A 19,948-nucleotide genomic window follows, 5' to 3' on the forward strand; every position below is an offset into this window, starting at 1 on the left:
CCAGCTTCTGCTTAGGCACTACCAGCCTCTGATGACCGATGAACCCCCAACATCTCCAAGAGAACAGTTCACTCAGTGCTGAGGCTCCCTACCAGGCACGATGGAATGCAACGGACATCAGACAATGGGAGACAACCAGCCCAAAGAACCTCTTAATCTGCCATCCTGGATTCATGAGTCTTTATGTCCTTTTAAGCCCCCTCATGGCCCTTGGCCTCTTCTCTGTCAGTCCCCCAACATGGAACTTCTGCCAAAAATTGACCTTTGCTTTAATTTTTATCTTCATTCTGTTTTTATTCGCTCTGATCTTCTTCAGGTGCTGGTGATGCCATGTCCAGGCAATGCTTCCAGTATTTCCTAGAGTCTCTGTTACAGGACCAGTGGCTGATACCAACAATCTCCTCCATCCAGGACTGGTTCGATGCCATCGACGACTTTTGGCTTCAGGGAACTTTCATAGACTTCACCCCTACGAAAGTAGCTGTCTATAGCCACTGGGTTTTATTTCTGGCTGCCATGATATCCCCAGACCTGCCCCCCGAACATTCCTCCACTTCCCTTTCTAGGCCCTACGGCGCCCCCACCCAGCAGGAAGCAGCCAGATCTGACTAACGACGCCCCAATTCCTAAGAAAACAAAAAGGGAGGAATGTTGGGAAAAGTATAAACGGCAGCCATACCCCAGAGAAAAAACCCCATCATGGCGCCTAAGGACTTCTTCTTCCTACCTTCTTCTTCTCTGCAGTGGCACGAAAAGTTCCCGCCCTTGTGAACTCTCCCACAGGCGCCAATTTCAAACCTCGCTGGCGGGGAACCTTAGCCCCAATGAGAACTAATTCCTGGGCGCGGGAGCTGATATCTGGAAGAACTTGCCAATAAACGGGTGGCCTGCCATTTATCTAAGCCCTACCATCTCCCCTTTAGTTCTATATAAGCACACAGCTTTTTGCAATAAAATTGGAATTCTCCCGGCGAAGTGTCTTTGCGTGGGGAATTCTTTCACTGTGTAGCACAGAAACCTGGGGTTCCAGATCTACAACAGGAAACATAGAAATGGATTCAGAGAATGGCAGGCTCCAGAAACAAAAGGAACAGAAGAATGTGAAAGCCCACCCCTCATCACTGGCTCTGTGTTGATTGGACAATTCTCACCTAAGAGAGAGATTGGAAAGGGCTTTAGGCACTTCCTCAAAACTGAGCCTGGGAGGTCTACTATTTGAGTGACAGTAAATTGCATTCAGACCAGAAACAAAGTAACAAAGATAGGTTCTTGGCTGCTTTTTTGTTGTTGTTGATAAAAGACTGGGGATCAACCATGTGCTGTGGTGCATGCCTGTAATCCCAGCACTTGGACAGGCTGAGGAATAAGGGTTGTGAGTTCAAAGCCAGCTTCAGCACTAGTAAGGCGTTAAGAAACTCAGTGAGACACTGTCTCTAAATATAATACAAATAGGGCTGGGGATGTGGCTTAGGGTCATGTGCCCCTGAGTTTAATTCCCAGTAGAAAAAAAAAAAACAGTGGGAATCAGATCAAGGGGTATTCACTACAGAGCCCCATGACCACAGATGAATGGATTCATGGATGGATAGAAACATAGATAGAGTGTTGGGACAGGGTCTCAAATTCTTCTGTTGAAAGGGTAAAGTTTCTAAGCTGCAAAGCCTGAGTTAAAATGTAAAGGATCAGGCATTGTAAACCTGCTTCTAAACTGCAAAGCCTGGGTTAAATTCCTGAGGCAGTTAAGACAATGCCCTACTGGCTATTTGGTTGTTTAATAACTTAGGACCCTGTGTAGCCCTGCACGTAGGCATTCAAGGCCCAAACCAATCAGTTTAAATGTAACCCCCTCCTTAGGAAAGACCTATCACTCCAGCCAGCCCTGTTCCCGCCAATGAATGTACTAATCAAGACTAAGAATTATTGTTTGATTTTCCCGCGTGTATGGTGATTTGTTAAAAAGAGACTGTGATGTATGCAAAGCCCCCGCCCTCCCCAAAAAGTGTACTTAAGCACTGCTCAACCCCTGCCCGGGGCTCTGGGTTGCTCTCCTTTCCTGAGTGGGCACGGAGCCTCAGCATGCTGAATCAAAAAATCCCCTTCTGCCAATTGCATGAGTGGTCTCTTGGTGGTCTCTTTCTCTGACGCTTCACCGGACGCTTACACTGTGATGGCATTTCAATTAACTGATTTTCCAGGAATGCTCCACAGTCCTGATTTTTTTTATTTGCTGTGAAATGCATTAAGTGCCCAAGGACAGAATTATTTCATAGCAGAATTTCCTCCAAACACTTATATCCAGCATAGACAGAAGTGCATTTGTCACTGTATATAAGGTTAAATCAATTCATGAATACATATATATATTTTTTTTTTTTTTTCTTTTCTTTTTAAAGAAATATTACAATTACTTTAAATTTTTCTTTAACATTCATGTTCTCTGGTCTTATGAAAAAACAGCTTGAGATTTCAACTTGTAAGTAATTTCCTGAGGCAGTAATATCACCATCCCCTACAAATAAGGAGGCACAAGTAAATTGTTAAAGTTTCTAGTATTAACATTAAAAATGAAAAAGAGTTGGAGGGTGCCAGGTCTCTAGATCTGTCAGTATCCCAGACCCTAGAGTATAAGTAACTAAATAATAATTATGCCTTAAGACTAATCATTGTATTATGTCTTTTTTTCTTTTGGTATGGAGTACTATGAGAATATTAGCACAAATCACAGGGATTTATGTCTATTTATGTATCTATATTTTTCCCACAAATTAATACAGCCCATCAACAGAGTCAACTTTAAATTTAAAAGAAGAAAAAGTAAATCACTATTGCCAAAGTCAAGTTCCAGCAGAGATCAAGGGGTCCTGAAGGACAAATGGTGTCAGAGGCTGGAGGATAAGTGGCGTCCATGAAAGAAGAGGAGACAGGATGACAGGTTGCAAGTTATGAGCAGCCTTCAGAAGGATCTGCTGCCCCTAGAGGGCCTTTATTTTTATCCTTTTTTTTTTTTTTACAATTTTTTTTAGATAGTTAATGGATAGCATCAAAACTACTTTGGTTTACATAATTTTCAAGAGTTACAATCTTTTTGGACATATATTAATTATCTAAGTTATTGGGCACATTATTTAAAATATTTTCCTGTAACCTTTGCTAATCATAATTAAGCTTTTACATTTTCACCTCAATGCCTAGGGGCTCAAATACACAACTTGACTACCCATACTTGACCTATTATTACCTTTTAACTTTAAATCATACCTATAATTATTCCATTGACCTTTAAATTTAAAGCATAATTATAATTATTGGTAAGCTTTCTTACTTCTAAACTAAACTCCCAATAAAACACACTTAAAACAGTGAAAGCCTATTACTTAAAAGCCTACTACTATGAACTGTCTTGAAAATATATCTATATTAATTTTACATTATTCTGTTTTTAATTTCCTTTTTTCATATGACCTATTTAACTGCTTTTTAAAAGAGTTTCTTTGATCCTTAGTCAAAATACACCAATTCTCATTCTTTGTAATCTTTAATTAAAGGGCAGGCTCTGCACCTCAAACAATTTGTCATTTATATAACTATTTGTTTCCTATTTTTGTCATGAATTCCTCTGTAAAGCAGAGTCTGTTAGTTGGAGGAATGTATGTCACAGAGGTTGTGGCTTTAGAATGGGAGGGTTACTGTAGATTTTTAAGTTTTTCTCAGGAACCTTGATTTGCAATCTTTTCCCCATAAACTTCTTGAGAAATAAAACTATTGTTGTATCCTCAGAGATATTGTAACACATCTCAGGGCATGTCTTAATTGTACCCTTAGTCTCATTCTAGGAATTTTCCTGCAATCTCAGGCAACACATACTTTTTTTTATTGATTGATGTATGCCCTTTTATTTATCTCATGAGTATCATAAACAAAACACTTAACATTCCTTATGGTTCCAGATTCCATGTGGTTCTGCACTGCCACAGCATCCCCCAGTGTGACTGTGTCAGTGGGTTCAGGAACACCTTCACCACACTATCTATAAGACACCATATGACTTCATATGACTTCTGTAGAACCTGTGATTGAATCTTGGCATCCAGACTATAGTATTTGAATAGTTATGTATCAGTGAATATCAAGTCATTCTATAACTTATTGGCCCACTGGAACCCTGAGCCAAATCCCAGCCCTATTTTATATTTTATTTAAAGAAAGACTCTCACTGAGTTACTTAGCACCTGATGTTTTCTGAAGTTGGACTTGAACTCATAATCTGCTTGCTTCAGCCTCCCAAAATACTGGGATTGATTTCAGCAGTGCACCACTGCACTCAGTTGTGTTCATATATTTAATGCCAGGATTCCCTCTCTTCATTGTCAACTATTTTTTTTTTTCGATTCTACATTCCAAATTAATGCAGTATTTCTAATTTTTTGAAAAGAACTAAATTGCAGTTTAAAGATTTTGCTTTCTCTTTGTGAGCATTTTACATGAGAGAAAAGTAACTTGAAAGTTTGAAAAATAAGAACAATGTGTTTCTCCTCCCTCTGTCTTCCCAGGCACAGACACCTTATCAAAATGTCTGATTTAAAATTTTTCTTTTAATACTTTCCTGTGTGATGCATCCTCATTCTAACCTCTCATGTTGTCCTACGTGGGCGTTTCGTAACTGCCTGACAAAAGGTGTGAAGAGACACCATATCTAAAGTCTGTTGAAGTGTCTAGTGAATATCATTGTTTTGTTTTTTTTTTTTTCTTCTAGAGAGCAGTATAAAGTATGAAGTGAAGGCACTCAAGGGAGTCTCTGAGAGCCCTTCAGATGTCAAGGATCTTTTAGTGATACAGGGCTGGAACCCTCTGGGAAGCTGAGGTACTGTGAAGACCATGCCCCTTAAAATGCAGATTTTTTTCAGTCAAGACTTATAGTTGGGCTGGGGATGTGGCTCAAGCGGTAGCGCGCTCGCCTGGCAAGTGTGCGGCCTGGGTTCGATCCTCAGCACCACATACAAACAAATGTTGTGTCTGCCAAAAACTAAAAAAAAAAAAAAAAATATTAAAAATTCTCTCTCTCTCAAAAAAAGTAATATTCTCTTAAAAAAAAAAGACATATAGTTCCCAAACTTATCGATCAGAGTTGCAGGAAATGAGTTTATTAGAAGTGATATGAAAGAGGAAAGAGCTGACACTCTGAAGAGAGAGTGTGTTTGTTCTCTCTAAAAAGCGAACCTGTCTCTCTTAATGGCTCTCTTGCATTCCAGCTTTCTTGGAGATCTAAATAGAGATTCCAAAGGGTCCTGCCCAGGTACAGTTCTTGACTTTGTACTGACAGTTAGGATAACATCAAACTTTCAAGTATCCACTGCCATGACAACTTTAGGTTAATTAGACTCATGCTCACCATTTCTAAATGAACCCATAAGCATAAATTCTTGAAGATTTTATGGTTAGTAGGAATTATCCTTGTTTCTCTGATTTTCAGAATCTGGTCTTTAACACCTTCACAAAATTCTCCTGTTCAGGGTAACTTAGGTTATTCTTATGAACATTATTTTGAAACTGCATTTCTCCTGAAGATAACAGCTTGTTAAGGAATGTGAAATATCCTGTCCAGCTAAGCCAGAAAAGATGCAAGTAAATTGCTTCTTACAATTAAAGCATGGGGTTAATATGTTGGTCTTATTTATTTATTTGTTTGTTTGTTTGTTTATGGTACATTGTGTTGAAACCAGAGCTAGTCTACCACTGAGCTACATCACCAGCCCTATTTTTATAATTTATTTAGAGACAAGGTCTCACTGATTTTTTTTTTTTTTTTAGTGTCTCTCGGATAAGTTGCTAAGACAGGCTCTAAGTTCATAATTCTCCTGCCTCACCCTCCCAAGCTACTAAAAATACAAGCATGTGGCACCATTACCAACCTACCATTTATCTAAAAAGTACTTCAGTTTTTTACCAGGTTCTGTAAATAATACTACAATGAAAATGGACATGCAGTGATTTCTATGATGTAATCACTCCAGTATTTTTTAGATACATACCCAGAATTACTACTAGTGGAACATATGGCTTTTGTATTTTAACTTTCTGAAGAACCTTAACACCATTTTCAAAAATAACTTTATTCAATTAATACTCTCACCAATTTTTTTCAACTGAGTCTTTTTATATGATGCTTGTATGCCCTGGAGTATCTACTATCTTTTAAGTTTTTATTTTTTACTTCTAAATATTTTATTTACTTTTTATTAGTCATAGATAGGAAAATTACTTTTATTTTATTTATTTATTTTTATGTGGTACCGAGGCTTAAATACAGTGCCTCTGATGTGCTGAGCAAGCACTCTACAACTAAGCCAGAACTCCAGACCCAATCTTTGAGATTTTTAGCATATGCTGCAGTCTGGCTGGGCACAATTCAGGAGCCACTTGTCAAAAGAAACTAACTTTATTTTTAGAATTACAAACGCCAAACAAAACTGCTCCTCAGGAAAAAACCCTCAGAGCCCAACTGCCACCACTGGCTTCCCACAAGCCTCTCACCCCCACACAACCCTCACCACCTCCCACAATCCTCCTGCTCTTGAGGCTGATTGGCTGGGTCGTGTGGGCGGAGCCAAAGAAGTCCCCCAATGAGCAGCTCCGTGGAGGAGCCAATCAGCTAGATGTTGCTGGGGGCCGCTGTGAGCCAATCATCAGCTGGCAGTCTGAAGGGCAGGGAAACAGCCCAATGAACATCACCGCAGAGGAGCCAATCAGCTAGATGTTGCTGGGGCCACTGTGAACCAATCATCAGCCAGCAGCTGGAAGTTTGCTGGCAGCTGGAAGTTTGCTGGGGCCCCTTTGGCTGTGGCTCTCAACATCTCCCCCTCTCTGTTTAAACAACAATCATGTGGCTTGGGGACCGTGCCTGCCTTAGGTTGTCCAATACTACATATGGTCCTTACCCGTCTTAGGATGAGCTGACCTCAGGGCATCAGCCTCCTGTCTTAGGTTGGTACCATTGTAATTGGATCTTACCCGTCATTGACTACCAGTCCAGTATACAGCCACACCTGTGGAGAGGTCTTTGTCATGACAAGCAGAAGGGAGGAAGATACACCAAGCCAATTGATGGCTCTTGTTGGAAAAATTGTACCACCGATGACATCATCAGTAAAAATACTCCAACACTACCACAAGTCGCTGCACCAACAGATAGTTCACAATGCATACAAGTGAGTTCACAATGCATTCAAGTGACACATAGTTTAGGCAAGTTCTGCAAGCAGTTCAGTGATGGCTATTGCAGAAACTGTAGATTAGTTTTATCTTTGTCTTCACTGGCACTGGGATGAAGATAGGAATTCTAGCAATAATGGCTAAAGAAAAACTTATGTAACATTCCGGAAGGCACTAAAAGAAAACAATTTTCTTAACAATTTACATTATGTTGAAGAGAAAAGAAAACAATTTTCTTAACAATTTATATTATCTTGAAGAGAATTATTAAATATAATGAAAAGGAAAGGTGAAAGTAAACAAACAGATCTGTTAACCTTCTTTTTTGTTTACATATTAAAACAATTCTTAATAGTTATTTACCCAATTTAAATTAAACCATTTAAATCACGTGAATACAAAAAAAATATTTGGATCCGTTTTTTCATGAGCGCTCATCATATATGATATATGGACATACGTACATTCAAACATATAACACAAAACACAAGTGTGCACACATAATATAATACATATAACACATAACATAATAGTAAAGGCCTTATAACTTTTTACAGGTGAAATCTCCATTGCAATGTTTAAAAACTCTATAGTCAAAAACAAAAAATAGAACTGATCAGCAAAACATTAACTTAGGTCTGTATGAGCTCAAAAAACAAAATAGAACTTCATGATATGGGAAAGGGCAATAATAAAATAGATATTGAAAAAAGCATCCTGGTTCTGTCGCAGATGTAAGGATAGCCAAATTGGAGTTTCGGATATCAGCTGTTATGGATTTGAGCCAAATCATCTTCTTTTTGGTCTGTAGAAATTGCTTTAGTTAATCTCTCTGGAATCCAAATCGGCTGCTGTTCTTCCTGTGGAAACACACAAACAGACCCCCAACTCCAGACAATTACTGGGTCAGGACCTTGGTTAATCTCTCTGGAATCCAAATATCCAAATATCTGGATCCCAACTATCAACTGCGGGGTTTGGGAGCCTCCTAGCATATGGAGGTGGTGCTGTTGATTGGACACTTATGCCCTCTGGTGATAGAATGGTGTTAGTAGCAGTCTCCTTTTGTAACTTTTCCCCTGATGGCTTTTTCTGCTTTACACTTTCTTCCTCTGTCTGACTAGTTTGAGAGACCTTCTCTTTTACTTGAATCTTTTCCTCTGTCTGACTAACTTGAGAGACCTTCTCTTTTACTTGAATCAATATGTCTTCTCCTTCCTCTACCTTTGTCTGAATTGAAGGCTTTGGACTAAGCAAACCAGATACGAGTGTCCACAATGGCAATGTGCCAACTGGCAGAGTCCCTGGGTTGTTCTTTTCTATTCTTTTTAAATCTTCACCATGATGGTTCCATTGTGATATATCTAAAAACTCCTCCTTAAAAAGCCATGGGCTACATTGTTGTATTGTATCAACGTATGCCCTAACTGTTCTTGATTTTACTGAGATGCCTCCTTCCTCTAACAATTTACTTAACAGTCTTTCAGTTTGTTTTTTACTAATTGCTGATCCCGTATTTCTACTATAATACAACCCAACAAAATAAGACCAAACAAAACCGAGACAGAATGAAATAAAATTGGAACCACACAAAATCATTATATCAGCCTTTCTATCCTCCTGAAATGTGTATCCGTCCTTTCTCCCTATCTGTTCCTCAGACGCAAATAGTTTTTCCTCAGATGTGAGCGGTTTTTCTTCCGTCTCACTCATCTCCAGGGATAGGCAACTTAAAACAAAAATGAAGCAAAACAAAAGAGGAAACTTAGAATGGCTACCCATCCTCTCGCCCTGCCCTCAGGGGCGAGCAGTTTACTTACCCTCAGTCGCTCCCCATGCGAGCCACCAAATGCCGCAGTCTGGATGGACACAATTCAGGAGCCACTTGTCAAAAGAAACTAACTTTATTTTTAGAATTACAAATGCCAAACAAAACTGCTCCTCAGGAAAAAACCCTCAGAGCCCAACTGCCACCACTGGCTTCCCACAAGCCTCTCACCCCCACACAACCCTCACCACCTCCCACAATCCTCCTGCTCTTGAGGCTGATTGGCTGGGTCGTGTGGGTGGAGCCAAAGAAGTCCCCCAATGAGCAGCTCCGTGGAGGAGCCAATCAGCTAGATGTTGCTGGGGGCCGCTGTGAGCCAATCATCAGCTGGCAGTCTGAAGGGCAGGGAAACAGCCCAATGAACATCACCGCAGAGGAGCCAATCAGCTAGATGTTGCTGGGGCCACTGTGAACCAATCATCAGCCAGCAGCTGGAAGTTTGCTGGCAGCTGGAAGTTTGCTGGGGCCCCTTTGGCTGTGGCTCTCAACAAGCATACACATTCTGACAACACTGCACAAGGTGCAGGATATTTTTTATTTGACTGATACATTAAATTACTGATGCAAGTGTGTTAGATTCCAGGCTCTCAAGTATCCAGAGTAAGAGTATTCTGTAAATATTTTCTGTGATGAAATAGGGATCTGTGATTTCTAATACTTTGTTAACACTGCTGCTGAAAATTTTTGCCTTTGGAAGTAGTTACAAATAATGAAAATCCAATGGTTTGAAATATATAGAGATTTGCCCATGCTCAGTCTCTATTGCTTATAAAAATTGAAAGTTTAGGATACACTCCCTTGAACAGAAGTTGCTAATGTTAGACATTCAGTGCATGGAGAAACTTCTTCTGAAAACCTATTGATAGGCCTGGAATTATTATTGGGGTGAACAAGGTTAGGTCAGGGCTCAGAAAGTGCTCAATTCTTACTGAGTCTATCAGGAGATTGACTAATTTTCCTCTTTTGTACCTTTAATTGAATCAAGAGTGAAGTAATTCTTCCATCAAGAGAAGTTAGCAAAACCTCTGGTAAATTACTTTTTGGGAAAAACTGACACCTTTGAAATGTAATTTCTCTGCCATAACTTCAGGTTGTGAAACAAATCAAAAGACTTACTTGGTCATAGAAGAAAACCACTTTGTCATTTTCATACTTATATTTCACTCTTTCTTTAACCAATGAATAAATTAAGATAAAAATCACATAAAGGGGCTGGGGATGTGGCTCAAGCGGTAGCGTGCTCGCCTGGCATGCGTGCGGCCCGGGTTCGATCCTCAGCACCACATACCAACAAAGATGTTGTGTCCGCCGAGAACTAAAAAATAAATATTAAAAATTCTCTCTCTCTCTCTCACTCTCTCTCCTCTCTCACTCTCTCTTTAAAAAAAAAATCACATAAAGTTTTAAAGGCAGTTTATATATTATCTCAGTCTCCTCTTATTTAAGGTGCCCTCAAATTTGTAGGAGTATTTCTCAAATATGTGGCACTTCAGTAATCAACTCAAATGCCCACATGTACCCTAGCCTTTTCTACTCATTTGATTGTAGGTATGTTTTCACTTGTCCAATGTATCTAAATCTCAGAACTCATTTATGACTTTGTCAAAGTAACACACATAACATGAGTAGATATGTATCAATATATCAGTAGATAAAGGGTGGGTTAGAAGCCTTCTATTTTGCTATATTTCTGTTATGGTCCAGCTGTGAGGTATTCCCCAAAAGCTCATATGTGAGAAAATGAAGGAAGGTTTTGAGGAGAAATGATTGTGTCATAGCCTTAAAGTCATTAGTGAATTAATCCCTGAATGAATTAACTGTGTGGTAACTGAATTGATACTGTGTGGCTGAAGAAAGTGAGAATTGGGTAGATAGATTTGGAATCTAAATTTGTATATTCACCCAAAAAAAGAATCTGTCTCTTTACTGTTATCACTATGTAAGTTGATACCCTCTACCACACCCTTTTGCCATAATGTTCTGCCTCACCTTGAACCCTGAGAAATGGAGCAGTCTTCTATAGACTAAGACTTTTGAAACCCTAAGCCTGCAAATAAACTTTTATTCTTCTACAATTTCTCTGGTCAATTTTTTAGTTACATTGTTGAAAAAGGCAACTAAAACAACTTCTAACTTGATCTCACCTTAATATCTGCTTTTTGTGATGAGTTTGAGCCCAGTACCTTACATATTCTTCACATAAACTCTCAGGAAACTGTGACCCCCATCTAACTTTAGATTGTATTGTGTTATTGTAGTGTTATTTTTGATATGGATAGGCTTAGACCATTCTATTGCTTTTAACAATACAAAAAATTACATGCATATGAATTCATCTTTGTGTTTGGTAATACTATTACTCCTTGTTCTTTAATATTGTATTATCAGTTTATTAAATACATCAGTGTCTCTTAATGATACTAATAGTTCATTTGTCTCTCTGAAGCAGAGGTTTGGGAGGTATTTCATATATACTTTTTATTTCAGGTAATTACTTTTTTAGTCTCTTTCATTTGAAAGAGAAGCATGCTGAAATTTCTTTCTTAATGTTTTTTTTATTCTTAGTTGTAATTGTACTCAATACCTTTACTTTATTTATTTATTTTTAGGTGACCCTGATGATTGAACCAAGTGCCTCACATGTGCTAGGTGAGCACTCTACCATAACCCCAGCCCTGCATCCTAAAATATTGATGAAAAATATTACAGATTACATTCAATGAAAATTGTTGTCTTTGTAATGATATGTAGTATCTAAACTCATATGTGTAATTGGGTCTTTTATGTCCTAGTTCAAGATTTTATTTACCAGTAAATTCTATATATTTTCTTTTAAAATGTATATGCAATGTGTGAAGTAGTATACAAATGTGATCTTTATATAATACTGATGTGGTGTTTTTCACTGTTTGTTAGGCTGAATGTAATGTGGCAAAAATGTGTCTTGACAGTACAAACCACTTTACTCACACTTTATTATTTTTATATTTCTTATGTGCACATTATATTTTCTTTCACCTTACAGATTTCAACTGTCTGGAGCATTCAGCTCTACTGTTATATATTATTATGTTTTTTAAGAGCAGTCATTTTTATAAGTTAATGCTACTGATGGGGAAGTATCATGTCCTTCAATAGGCACACATTTTTTACAAACAGATAGCAACTTATAATTCATCTGTAGTTCATGAAAACTTTTCACTCCATACTTCATGAATACTGTTTTGGTTTTTGCATTTGGTTATATTTTATTTTCTCTTATTTAAATTTTTTAAGATGCTGACATTTTTATGACTTCTGAACCCTTAGGTATTATCTGTATAAAGAGAATAATCAAGTCACTTGCTTGTTCTTCTCTTGGTGTCCTTGTCTTTTTCTTACTGAATGTATTTATTCATGCATCAGGTAAATTATTTTACCTGTTACTTTGTACCATTTAATGGTATGGCTTAATTTATTGATTATTTTAATGCCCAATTTATTAATTCTGTAACATTTTGTTTTGTGCAACTTTGAAAAGAAATAAGTTTCCCATTGCTGTGTGGTGCTTATGACTGAAATCAAGGGTGCCTTTCTATTCAAAACTAGGCCCTAGACTTAATGTTATATGAGACAGAGTCTCAGTAGGTTGTTCATCATCTCCGTGAAATTTCTTTTATTATTATTATTATTATTATTATTATTATTATTATTATATATGAGATAGTGGAATGCATTATAATTTTTATTACACATGTTGGGCACATTTTTTATATCTCTTTGTATGCAAAGTATATATTTACACAAATTTGTGTCTTCATAAATGTACTTTAGATAATGGTTTTCATCAGATTCTACCATAATTGTAAACCCTCTGCCACCTCTCTTCTCCCCACCCTGCTACCCTATCAAAAGTTTGTCTATCACTCTCATGCCCCTCCCTACACAACTATGAATCAGTCTTCTTGTATTAAAGAACACATTCAGCATTTGTTTTTTTGGGGATTGGTTTTGTCAGAACTTCTCAAGCAGTTGATATTATGAGCATGTACCAAAACATTCACAATAAAACTTCCTTTTTAATATAGTAACTATTGAATGTTTTATAGTTACATATTGACTATCTTTGAAAGACTTATTATGTTGTATTAAGCAAGATTATAATAACTTTGTGTGTATGTGTGTGTGTGTGTGTGTGTGTGTGTGTGTGTGTGTGTGTGACACAGATATCCCATAGTTAGAGGAACTTTCTTTAGAAAGGATGGCAATTTTCTACTCTTCAGCAGTGAAAACTTTCATTTTTCCTAGTCTAATTGTAAAGAATTTTTTTTAAAGATTCTGTTTTTAGGGATAAGATTATGGTTCAATGGTAGGGTGCTCACTTAGTACATGAGAGGCATTGGGTTTGATCCTCAGCACCACATTAAAATAAAATTATAATAATAATAAAAAGATATTGTATCCACTAACAACTAAAAAAATTTAAAATTCTCTTTTTGGTACACTGATCTCTCTAAGTTTATAACATACAATAAGGTGTTGCATAGTGATCTTTTCGTCAGTGATGGACATTATATACAACAACAGCTACAATATATAACCTAGGATTGTAGTAGTATACAATCTAAATGTCAGTACACAGTATGATATTTGCAAAAAAGGCAAAGTCACTTTGAGTGCATTTCTTAGAGTGTATGCCTGTCATTTAATGAGGCATTTTTATACACATACTATACATTACAAGAACTGATATAATTTTTGTATGACTGTTATATTTCAGATTTATCAGAGCATACATGCAATTTTATTTGTCTATCAAAGCTCAAAAATTTGACACCACTGACACATTAATGCCCATTATTGGAGATTAGTTTATTTTGAATATTATTATTATTATTATTATTATTATTATTATTATTATTATTATTTGGTATTGGGTATTGAACTCAAGGGCACTCATCCCCTGAGCAACATCCAGCCTTTATTTGCATTTTATTTAGATACAGGCTTTCAGTGAGTTGTTTAGCACCTCACTTTTGCTGAGGCTGAAATTCAATTTACAATCCTTCTGCCTCACCCAACTTGTTTCACAAGATTCTTACCCCTTTTTTATTTGACATTGAGGGCCTGTTATCCTCTCATGTTGTTCATTGCTGGACTCAGCAGTTTTAGGTGTGCTTCTGTTCACATTTTGACATCATTGTCAGCAGATCCAATATCTTAAATTAGATAGTCCTTAATACACAGTTTATCATTTTGACTTCTTGGTGTTCAAGTTCATAAAGAACTTGGAAAGTGTTCAAAAGATAGCTATAAATGGTATAAAATGTGGAGAAAAAATCTATAAAAAAGTTAAAAGAATCTGACATTTTTATTTGGATAAATAATAAATTGTGAATTAGGGTAGCATCAGCACTATCTTATGGAGAAAAGCAAGCATATTCCAAGAAAGATAAGAAAAAATAATGAGAGAAACAATATAATAAAAATACATTTTGACCTTGAGGAATTGATTTTGAGAACTTTCCAGCTAAATCTGGCACATAATTTTATAGGGGTCAGAGACACCCATGAAATTGATGCCTCACAGGGATCTAAACAACCTCATGGTAAGGAAATCTTTGAAAGTGATATCTATAAAATATGAGAACAAATCAAAGAAGGGTGACCAATACTCCTTTGTAAAAGTGCTTATAAAATATTTTTTTTTCATTGAATCCTAATGTAAATGATTGTTTGTATGCATAGTGACTAGATAGTACTTTTTTCAGATGTACAAAAAGGGTCAAATGCTGATTAAAGTCATATCTTCCAGCTGTAATCATATGGAAGAGAACATAATTAAATTACAGAAAGAATGCTGTTTTATTTTTGGTTCTATTTTTTATTTGTGTTTAAACTTAATCTTCCACTGATGTGATATGCAACTCAAAATAATTCAGTCATTTCTCTGAGTCCCTCTTTTCATGCCTACAAAATGACAAATTTTGGATTATGTCATTTATTATATTCCTTATACCAAAAATCAGAGGGCTAAAGGTAACTTTAACTGTACTTGGAGTTGGGGTTTTGGCTCAGAGGAAGAGCACTCACCTAGCATGTATAAGGAACTGAGTTCAATGCTCAGCTCCATTCAAAAATAAATAAATAAATAAATAAACAAACAAACAAATAAATATATTGTGTCCACCTACAACTAAAAAATAAGTGTTAAAATAACTCATTGATCTTTACTCAGACAATAATATTTTAGCTTTACATCTTTTTTTATGAACAATTCCATGAAGGGGCTGGGGTTGTGGCTCAGAGGAATATCACTTGCATAGCATGTGTAAGGAAATGGGTTTGATATTTTGCATTGCATGTAAATAAATAAAGGTCTATCAAAAGAAAAAAAAAAACACAACTCCATAACAAACATCAAAAGAAAATGAGACTCTTTATTTATTAACAAATATTTAATAATACTGACTTCTCAGGAGAGGTTTGATTTACACTTATACAAACACCAAAAATTTCCAGAGTTCTTCTAACAGAATTATGATTCTTTGTCTTACAAGAGTAGAGAATATGCTTAGATCAGTGTATATTCTTTTTGTTAGCTTAAAAAATAACTATTTACTATATAATTATATACTATTCTTTAGAATTCATGACTTTTTGGTGGTTGTGCCTAGATCAATTTATAAATAATGAATTCTATATTGGAAGAAAAATTTCTAAGATAATATTGGTTTTAAAAAATTGGTAAACTGGGTGGTCATGGTGGTGCATGCCTGAAATCTCAATGGCTTTGGAGGCTGAAACAGGAGGATCACAAGCAATGGCAAGACACTATGCAACTCATTGAAACTGTGTCATAAATAAAATACAAAATAGAGCTGGAAATGTGCCTCCATGGTTTAGTGCCTCTGAGTTTGATCTCTACTACCCATCCCCCAGAAATTCCTAAAGTTCCAGGTACATGCCTGTCATTTCACCAACTTGAGAGGTCAAGGGAAGAGGATCATTAAAAGAAAAAAAAAAAAACAGGCTTTGAAACTTAGCAAAACCCCATGCAACTTTATGATAACCCTTTCTGAAAATTAAAATAAATAAATAAATAAAATTTTGGGGATGTGACCCAGTGGTTAAGTGTCCCTGGCTTCAAGTCCTAACCTCCCCAAATGGTAAACTAACTATCATGCAAATGACAACAACGAAAAGTATTTATATTTTTTAAAATCATTTTGTTAATATGTACATTCCATTTTCAGATGCCACACACAAGCAACCAGATACCTATTTTTAAAATATTTTATTTATTTATTAATTTAATTTAATTTTTTTTTTTTGCAACCAGACATCTAAAAACAGGTTTTATATTAAAGTTATGACACTTGCAAATGTCTGTCAAAACTAGATCAAGTCTTCTCAGCAGACTAGACACTTTCTATTGAGCTGCTTGTGCTATCACTTGGATGTTTCTTATCTAAACTTTTCCTAGATAAAGAAATCAAAACTGCAAAAACAATTGTAAAATGAACAGGGATATCCTCCCTGAAAGCCTCATAGATATGCACACATATATGTCTTGATATTATATACCTCTTTTTGACACTTCACAAATTATAACATGTTAGTGAAAATTTAAATTGAATAGAAGAAAGACTTTATAATCATATGTCATGGGAAAGCTATATTTGGTCCTGTAAGGAACAAGATTTATCTGTTAAAAATAAGGGCTATCACTCTCTGAACAGAAGGATCAGAACTGCAATGGAATTCAGACATCCAAATGATTCACTGAAGATATTTTTTTTTTTTTTGGTACCAAGTTTTCTCACTTCTATTCAATCATCTGGACATATCTCAACATTTTTTTTTCTCTTTTTGTTAGACTTTTAACCACATAATGACATTAGACAGCCATTAAGTTACAGGAGTGATAAATGCATCATGGCAATCCCCATTTGAAAACCGTACAATGATATCACCATTCAGATATCTGTGACTTGTGAATTTTTACTGTAGAAATTATAATTGTTTTAAAGTAGGGGACTCAGCATTCAAAACTAATAATCACTTTTTTTTTAATCTATCAAATTAAAAAAATTACTCTTAACTTTTATTAAGAATTATGATTTGATAAGCTCTAATATAATAATCATATAATATAATAGTTAATATAATAATAATAATTAATTTTATTGTTTCAAAATGTTAATACATTTACCAAGTTAAAATACATTATTTTATTCACATTTTAACATTTTAAGTATGAGTAACTATGGTTACAAGAGTTTTTTTTTGTTTGTTAGTTTGTTTTTGTGGTTTTTTTTTTTTTTAGACAAGCCTTAAAATGTAAAAAATAACTGAATTGACAATTTCAGGTGGATTTCCCACAGGCAACTTTTTACAGCAGAATTAATTAAAGCACACTTAGTGATGGTCACTGCACCCAGACATCACTTTCAATATAGACCTAGAACATTATCAGGAGAACATGTCAAGATTTACAACATCAAACAAGGGTTAGATATCAACATAGATGTCAGGCCAGGGTAAAAAGCTCATGAATTACATCTTGGAGCATTTTAAAGTAAAACAATTGAACATATACTTTACAATTTAAATGAATACATAAAGTAAGACTGAAATATTTCGCAAAAATTTTCTAAATAAAATATTCGATTATTCCATACAGAGCTAATTGTAAATTACAGAGCAGGTTGCACTTACAGACACCAATTGGAAATGATCCAAATGCTAATGAAAGTTCAGTGATAAAACAAACATGTCCTAAAAGATAAGCATTGCAAATCTAAAAATCAAAAATGCTCAGAAATTTGAATTATTATGGAGAGGTTACATGATGCTGCATGTAGAAAATTCCACAACAGACTTATGTGACAGGTCACAGTCAAAACACAGATGCATTAAATTATTTTATGAAATTACCTTCACACCATGTGTAAAAACTATCAGCAAATTAAAAATTTTGGAAAATTAGAATGCCATCCACAAGATATTTCTGTCTCTCTCACTCTTAAAATAAAGTTACAGAAGGAGCCTGGAGATCCCATGGATCTGTTTCTTACTTCAACAGTGTTTGCACAGAACAGAGTCGGGGACTCCCTTTTCTTCCAGTTTCCAAACTCCTTCCACTCTGATCTCCATGTGCAATTTCCAGGACCATCTGCGCTCCCAGGACCTGCTTCCAGGACCAGCCTACTCTGTTGTGGTTAGCTTTTTCTTGATGACCAACCAAGACCTCCCAGATTCGTGGAATTATTCCACTGAGGTGGAGGCTGCCTCAACCGCATGGTTAATTTGCATCTGCGCGCCTCCTACCCCTGCTTCTCTTTGGGCTACTATTTCCACCTTGACGATGTGGCTCAATGTGGCTCAGGAGGCCAGGCCATTTCTTCGGTGAGTTGGCTGAGGAAAAGCCAAGGCCTTCAAGCGTGTCCTCAAGATGCAAAACCAGTTGGGCGGCACCCTCTTCCAGGACATGCATAAACCTTCTCAAGATGAGGGGGCAACACCCTGGACCCAGGGAAGCTGCCTCGGCTCTGGAGAAGAACCTGAACAAAGCCATTTTGGATCTTCATGCCTTGGGTTCTACCCGCACAAATCCACATCTCTTTGACTTTCTAGAGAACCACTTCCTTGATGAGGAGATGATGTTCATCAAGAAGATGGCGGACACTTGACTCACCTCCATCATCTGGCGGGCCCCCAGGCTGGCCTGTGGGAGTATCTCTGTTAGACCAGGATGCAAGAAAAGACCACTGACTCCAATTAAAATCAAATTAAAGCAAGCTTATTATTTTGACTGGCTGGGCTGCCTCTCCCTCCCAAAATGGAGGGAACAAGACAGCACCCCAGCTTTCCTGAAGCCCAGCTTTATAGCCCAGAAAGTTACACAAAAGGGGGGTTACAGATACCAGAACTCTGACGAGCATCACACTAATGGTAGTTTACATTTTTTTGCTGGCCCCGACATCAGAATTTATGAGGACCATTAGAGCCTCAGAGAGGGTTGTTGTCTGGCCAGGGAAGGCCAAGATTTGTGAGGCATCACTAAAGTTTCAGAGAGGGCTGCTATCTGGTCAGAGAGCCAGGCATGAATGAGTTCAAGGCATGGGCAGGCATTCCAAGCAGTTCAGAATTTGCAGTAATTTATAGTAAAGCCAAAATTATCTTTTCATGATTTTGTGGCGAGATGCCCAGTTTTAAGAAAAGATCAGGTTGGGTCTATCAATCTCCTCAGAAGAGATACTCTTAAAATGTAAAAAGTAACTGAATTTACAATTTCAGGTGGATTTCCCACAGGCAACTTTTTACAGCAGAATTAATTGAAGCCCACTGAATGATGGTCACTGCACCCAGAAAAACAAACAAACAAACAAACAAACAAACAAAACATCACCCTCAAGCATGACTAGAGGCCCTGGGGCACAGTGGCCTTTGATGGGGCTCCTTTGCATCTCCTGGCATCAGGGCTTTGGCCTGAGCCTCTCCCTCTAACCCCTAGGGAGCTTTTTAACCACCTTGGAGCTCCTCCCAAGCCTTGGACCCAATAAAAATAAAGCTTTTTCCAGCATCTGAAAAAAATAAAAATAAAGTTACAATATCTAACTCTCTTTGGATATTCTCATTTGAAGCATTTGGATAAAAAATATTGAATTCTAATAAGTGAAGACTGAATGACACTAATGAAACACTTAGAACCTGGATATGTATCAAAATAATTATACTAAATAAAATAATTTAGACACCAAAAATAGTATTGAGTAGTTTGATTTATATAAGTTCTTGATTATCTGAATTTAATATACAAGGACAGCAGGAGAAGAAGCATTCCTGAGAGTGTGGAAATTGATCCATGGGGTATACTTATATCAAAAATACTCATACATAGGATAAATGTGTACATATAATTTTAAG

At 36.6% G+C, this 19,948-nt stretch overlaps 1 pseudogene across 1 annotated transcript in view; it reads left to right on the forward strand.

The window, feature by feature from the left end:
* The window catches only part of LOC308651238 (ferritin light chain-like), an 81,095-nt pseudogene extending 62,328 nt beyond the window's left edge, over positions 1 to 18,767 (forward strand). Inside the window, exon 2 of the transcript in view lies at positions 18,268 to 18,767. The product of the transcript in view is annotated as a ferritin light chain-like (transcript). The remainder of the gene's footprint in view (positions 1 to 18,267) is intronic.
* Positions 18,768 to 19,948: the final 1,181 nt, after the last annotated feature.

The sequence above is a fragment of the Spermophilus citellus genome (genome assembly GCF_964194105.1).
Source record: "Spermophilus citellus genome assembly, chromosome: 6".
NCBI lineage: Eukaryota > Metazoa > Chordata > Mammalia > Rodentia > Sciuridae > Spermophilus > Spermophilus citellus.